Source organism: Cupressus sempervirens, chromosome 2 (genome assembly GCF_028749045.1).
Source record: "Cupressus sempervirens isolate cs-2001-9-10 chromosome 2, ASM2874904v1, whole genome shotgun sequence".
NCBI lineage: Eukaryota > Viridiplantae > Streptophyta > Pinopsida > Cupressales > Cupressaceae > Cupressus > Cupressus sempervirens.
This window is the reverse complement of record NC_143119.1, coordinates 652,791,094-652,798,689: the sequence shown is the minus strand read 5'-3', so window position 1 is coordinate 652,798,689 and position 7,596 is coordinate 652,791,094.

Genomic DNA, 7,596 nt, shown 5'->3' with positions numbered 1-7,596 from the left:
CAAGTTTAAGAACACCCCACTTGAACTTGACAATTCAATGCCCAAAGATTTATTTCTATTGTTGAAAATAAATGGCATTATTGCCTTAATATGGAAAAGGAAATAAGAGAGTCTACATTGGCTCAAGTAATGCTTGAGCTCAAAAAATTTCAAATAACTAAGGTTGATAAGAAGCATGGGTGCAAATTTGCACCCAAATATAGAGCACTCAGTATTCTTCAAATAAGGTTGAAGATGTTGTTAAGAAGTCCACTCAAATGTGCAAATTGATTTATAGCCTAACAACTATCAAAGAAGGAGAAGAAGATCCTTTTGAGGGAAGAAACAATGGAGAAGAAGATGATAATGATAAGGAAGGAGAAGGTCAAAAGGAAAAGGAAATGATACTATGGAGGAGGGAACAGAAAAGGAAGATAATATGGCAACTATTGAAGAGTAGCAAACAAATCAGAGTGTACAAGACATGCAATTGCCACCTCCAAGTCCTCCACATGATAGCAACACACTTGTAGAAACAATAAAAGTGAAGGATGTTCCTAATAACTCTAGTTAGAACATCATTCCATTAACTGCAGAGGATCTTAACAAGGTCCTTGACCAATCAACTCTACAAGCTCAATTATGTAGTAATCTAGTATTCGTCATTGTAGATGAGTTGTAGAAAGCAGTAGCTAACTTGAATAGGGATAAGATGGAAACACAAGAAACATCTTCTATCTTCCCTAAAACTACAAGTGGACAACCTAAAGATTAAGCTTCACAAGATATATCAGCTAAGGTTGCCTCCATAGTTAAAGTGACTACAACTATCGAGGAGCCAGCAAAGGATCAAACAAGACAGATGGATACTTTTGTTCCTACTGCACAAGTCCAAGGTGCACCACCAAAAATAATAGTAATTGACCAAGGAAGAATAGAGGAGGAGAAGGAGACCCTAAAGGAAAAGGAGCAAGAAGTAATTCAAACTTTGGTAAATCTACCAACCGCTGGAACTCCTACATGAATACCTCAAAAGCTGAGCACTGAAGCAATACCACTTCAAATATCAGCACCAGGCTCAAGCTCTACAAAGGTTTTAAAGGTACTTCACTATAGAGACCCTACACTAGATGAAGAAATAGTCATTCCAGAGTATGACTACGCAACCATGAACATTGATCAGATCAATGAAGTGCAAGAGGCACTAGAAAGGAAGAAGAGACAAGAGATACTCAAAAATGAGCATAAACAAAGGCAAGCACTAATTGAAATAAAGGACATCTTTCTAGATGCATTTATCTTGTAGGTAGAAAGCCAATATTGGAACAACTATAAGAAATATTTGAGCAGGTGACCAATGAAGACCAGGAGACAAATGCAAAACTCATGGAATGGTCTAAGAAAAAGTTCCAAGGAAACGTAAATGAAAGAATATCCAGTGAAATAGCACTATCACAAGTAGAGCTAGCCAAGAAAATTGAAAAGGTGAAGACAGTACTTGAGAATATATTCTCATTGTACACAAAAGTATGTGATCCATCAATCTTCACATAGGAAACTAGCTAGACAATAATGAGCTTGGAAAGAAATTTAAAAATATCAAGCATGCAACTGCCTAAAGATCGAGCTCAAAGTGAGAAACATTTTCATACAACGCTTCACACACAAAAGGAATTAGTTGTATTGAAAATAGAAGAGGCTAATACAAGAGTCAAATTGGTTCAAATACAAGCCTCTCTAACCCCTCACATGGAGATTGCACAAAAAGAACTAACCTATGCAAAAAATGTATTGAAGAAAGATCCCAATCTTTCAACACTAGATGGATTACTTCACCTTGCAATAGAGACAACTATACAAATCAAATCCCTAGAAGTTGCAAAACAAAACTAGGATGCTTCTCTAAGAATTGTAATGGAAGTGAACAAAACCTTCTTGGAAAAATGTTCAGTCAATGTATAGATACTTTGACATAAGTGTCAAAAGGGGGCAAAAATTGTAAAATGGGAGAGATAATCAAAGGCTAGGACACTTACTCTACAAGGGGAGACGTGTGAAATGGGGAGCCAAAATGAAAGGGGGAATCATAAATAAATAGAAGAAAGGAGGAGAGAAAATAGAGTATATAGCAGGAAATAGGGCATAATAGAACACATTAGATAAAGGGTATCAAAATTTAGAATAAAGATAAGGAGTATCAGTAGAGGCAAATCAATCTACTTAGAGATTTTGGATACAAAAATGGCACATCAATTTAGGGGGAGACACAAAATTTTGAGGTATATAGTCCTTCACAAAATTTTGAATAGTTTTGAAGTTTTGCATATATGCCAAAAAAAATGTATATTATACTCGAGGAGATTAGTTTCATCATGTATAGTTAAGTGTTTTTTACACTCATGTCAAAGAGGGAGATTGTTGATCTCAATTTGGTTTTGACAATTGAGTGTCAACACACTTAAAAAAAATTCTAAGTGGATGCCAAGTATAATATAGATGCTGAGTTACAATATGTGTCGAGCCAAAAATTCAATAAGTGTCGAGTCATTTAGATGCCGAGAAAATAGATAGTGTTGAGTAAACTATATGTGTCGAGTGAACAATAGATGCCAAGCAAGTTCAAGTGCTGAGCAAGACAGAATTTAGTATGTACCAAGCATTAGTAATCAGCAAGTGCTGAGCAATACAAAATCAACATAAGAGTTTGTGCCTTCACAAACTAAGATGTAAACCATTTTTGAACTGACATATGGATAGATCTTGAAGCTTAAAGATAAGATCAAATCTATTTGGATTCCCTATGCAATCAACATGAAACCAATGAGAAATATGGAAAGATTTGAGTGGAAAAGTTAGATGAATCTCAACCATAGATTCATACCTAACCCTAACTCATGAAATCTTTTTAAGGAAATGAAGCCCCATACTTTATAGAGAGTGTGAAAGAGAATTCATGTGAGGAGATAATGCTAACAAAGATTTGAAAGAAATGAAAGGGGTGAATTGACTTAGAAGAAGGACAAAATTGTAGACTCAGATATCAGAACAAAGGATCAAGGTCACAACATTTTCATATTAGATTAGTAAGGATAAGATTGGACAAAACAAGTATATAAAATTAGATTGTAAGTTTATTAGATCAAACATTCTATTGTACTCTCTAATAATTGTTATATTAGAATGAAATCCTATGGACTAAGGTTGGTTTAATAGCCATTGTATAAAGCCTTTAATAGGGTGACATTCTAAGTGAGTGTTCTAAAGTCCTTTAGCCAGGAACACTTCTAGCAAAGTGTTAAAATACTTTAATAGGGTAGGATCTAACAATCCTTGTAAGCCTTTAATAGGGTATGCCTTTCATAGGGTAGATCATGAGAATGGTAAAAACATGTAACCTTAATAGGTGAACTTTATTACTGTAGTAGTGAAGAGTTGTAGGTGTCATCCCCACCCTAGTTTTACCTTCACATTGGAGGGTTTCTAGGTAATCATATCTAGTGTCAAGTGTTTATGTGAATGCATTTTCTTTACATGTTATTTCTATATGTTTATGCATGCAATGTTTTAAAGTTAAAAGTTTTAGTGGTTAGAATTTAGTACTTCTGATTCACCCCCCTCTCAAAAGTATACTTCCCACTTGTTAATTCCAATAATGACTGAGTGTTATTCCATACTGGGGTCTATGTTTGAACTAGTTTAGGTTGTGCTTTATGATGAAAGGTGAGAGTGTTATGACCATCAAGTTCAACTAAGAACTTATTTACTATTAATATAACCATTTGTAAGTTGTAGACTGTATCGGGTATAAGATTTATAGTTTGAAATGCAACTTCACATTCTATGATCAAAATTTACAATTGAATGTGGCTTGTATGTGATATATGATTCCATATTAGAATTACCTCAAATCCACAGGTCCTAGGATCGAAACTTGGCTTTGATAATTGACTATTATCAGTAGAGGATTTCATAATTCTATTATGTTTTTTAAGGTTTTCTTTATCCTATTTTTCTAGTAGAACCCATAGTGATGCCCAAGTTGTATTTTTCCATGTGGTCCTAGTTATTTTCTTACAATTATTTTCTGCACTTAAAGTAGCTCCATTCTTAGCAACATTTTAGGCAATAACTAACATAATTAAGTTAAAAGATATTTGATTACTTAGCAAACATATGTACCCTTTTATATTGTTAAAAGATGTGTAATTACTTACCACTTCCTTACTACCCCTTACAATGTTTGAAGGGGCATCTGTTGTGTTCCATATGGTTGCACCTAATTCATCCATCAATAGTTTTGATCTTCATTATGGTGTTTAATGTCCTATATTAGAATAATTATTACTTTGTGATAATTATCTTGAAAATATCCACTTTAAAAAATTTCCTTCTATTGATTATTATACAACAATGAATGCTAACTTCTAAATATTCAAGTTTGATAACTTAAATAATAATATTATACAAGGGCCAATGTATATGGGTTTGATTTTGTAGTCAGATATTTGCCAACTCAGTACATATATTTAACCCATATATTCAACATTACTGAAAAGTACAGTATTATTACACTTCCTCTTTAATTAATACTTTCATGTATTCCTATGAGAAGAAAGAATGCAATAGTTGTAGACATTGTGAAATAATATGAGCAATAACAGAAGATTGTGGCCCTACTAGTGCAACATTGTGTGTTTTCATCAGCATTATAACACTCAACTTTTATTTTTTGGATGCTTCTAGCTAGTATTCCATTTGATCTTTATCCATTGCAAATGTCTTTGCTAACAATGTATTCTTCACCTCATTATGAAGTGCAGATGCCTCCTTCAGTCGTCACTTTGATATTGTCGAGTGCATTGTCAGCAATAGGGAGCTTGAGCTTGCAAACATCTTTGACTATGCCAAGTACAACTTGCAAAACCTTATTTTTCTATATTTTGTAATGTGCTAATCATGCATTATTTTTTTTGTTGGGTAGATTTTATACTCAGGTAAAAGCACAAACTTGTGTCACCCTTTTGTAAAGGAAAAGGCTAACAAAAGAATAACTATTTACCTTCGATGACATAAAAATTGGTATTATTATTTAGAATTTGACAACGAAGTAAACTAATGAAATGTGTAGAAATTCCGGATGAAGTTTAGGATAATAATTGTTAACAATTATTTGGAATAAGAATTGATATATTTTTCTATTTTTTTAAGATAATTTTTTAGTTGTTGAAAAATGCTTAAAATTAGGGGTTTAGTTCCCACCACACAACTATATGGAAATAAACTTATTTTCATTTGAACTTAGACTATGTTATAGATAACATATATAGCTAGAACAATAAAAAATAAAAATTGACTTTAGGCTTATATTTTCTCTTTTATAATGATTCAAATTTCTACTTGCATGAAATCAATAGGTTTCATCTCCCACCACATTTTTCAAAACAAATTTATTCTAACCATAAAAAAAATTATAAATTTTGAAAGAGGACTCTCTCCTTTAGAACATCATATAATTTTTAAACTTTTTTTATATGATTTAATATTTTTTTTCTTTCTCAAAATCGACATATTTTTGAGTGTTAAAATACATACTTGTAGAATTTTTAAGTACAATATATTATATCTAATCAAAAGTCTATAAATTCTATATGAGAATATTCTTTACTTTTTGCTCTATAAAATGGTGTTTATATGTTACTAAAAAAATATCATAAAAAATAGTAAGAGTTATTAAAATGCCAATTTTTTGAAATAATTTTATTTCCTTAGTAATTGGATTTAAACTAGTTTAAAACATGCATTTAATATAAATTTCAAATCGAAAAAGTGTGAGACCATATATAACTTAGCTAGAATAAATTTATCTAGATCATATATTTGAGAAAAAAATATTTTTGGATAGAAATACTCAAATTTAGTCATTCTAATAAGTTTGCCTGAAAGGTGACACAACTTTGTACTTTTATTGTAGTTCATGGACATATTTTGTGCACTAATAGATAGACCTTTAGTTGATAAAACAATAGAGATCAGTACTATTAAAGTTGAACCATTTCTTGGAGCAATCTGTGTAACTAGTACTAGTTCATTTATGGGGATATTGTTATTGAACAAGAAAACTATGTTTTCTTGAAAACTATGAAAGCTTCCAGGTGCTTTAACATTGTTATTATTTACAGTGTAATTGTAGTTTACTTATACATAACTCATTTTGGACTGATAACCCCATGATTTTTTTGTAGAATTTTTTTTTCTTTGAACATCTTTTTTGATATGACATTGAAGCTATTTAGATCAACCATATGTAAAAGGTATGTAGTTTCATATCATTTCTATAATATTCTTCTTTTCTTCCATTTATTGAACTATATTAAATTTATTAATCTAACAATTTTGTATTCATGAAATGAGCAGGGTCCTGAATTTAAAAAAACCAGCTCATTACATCTTTTGAGGATCTTTTTGGAAAAAAACATTTTTGACACTATCCTACTTCTCAAAAGAGCATCCAAACATATAAAGACAGTGAGGGACCAATATAGAAGGGGTCTAAAGGATAACCAAAAGTACAATCATTCTCCTATGATTCCACCGATGGAGTGGAATGAAATAATAGAAGATACAAAAGAGAAAAGGCTATGTAGTAAAGAAAATGAATCAAAAAAGGGAAAAAGAAGATATGTCATGATAGTATTAAGTAGAATGTAATCATGCAATAATTAGTGATCTTTGTAAATATATAATCTAACATGTTTCAAATTGTTCATAGACTACAAGACACATCAGTTGCTTCGAAAAAAAGACTAGAAAAGGTTGGCCAACACAAACTTGGCTTTGGTGGCTATTCGAATCTTCAGTCTTGACTTGTAAGTAGCAACAATGGAATTTTATATATATATATATATATATATATATATATATATATATATATATATATATATATATATATATATATATATATATATATATATATATATATATATATATATATATATATATGCAAACAATTTTTTTAATCAAATTATACATGCAAAACTAATGATATTAAGTAAAAAAAAATAGGGCATAGAATTCAATGTAGAGCCCATGGATGAAGATAAAAAAATTGCCTTGAAGGAAGGCTATAAAGTCATGGTTGCACACCTATGCCAAGAATTTAAAAGCCATACCCAATAATTTGGTGCACCAAATTAGACACAGGTAAATTGGCCAAATGCAAAGTAAATCAAATTGAATAGTTGAGAAATTTCTTTTTTGGTGTTAGTTTAACATAAATTGACTACATAAAAATGAGCATAACATTTCACTGCAGCCTTCATATCTTATCATAAAACCTGTGTGTGATGAAGGACATGATGTGCATAATAGTGGTCGAGGTATTAATTTGATATTAAAAATTAATTATGTAGTTATGAATAAAATTTAACATCTTCAATTGAAATTGGACATGTAATCTTTTTTTTGAATATTTTAGAGCATTTTGAATATCATGGTGGAGTGGACCATGTTTTAAGTGTTTAACATGTTGAGATGGCGACTGATAAAAATGTTATTGTCCATGATGTGGCTTTGTCAAGTAAGAAAAATGCATGTTATGTTCTATTGGTTAATCAAATA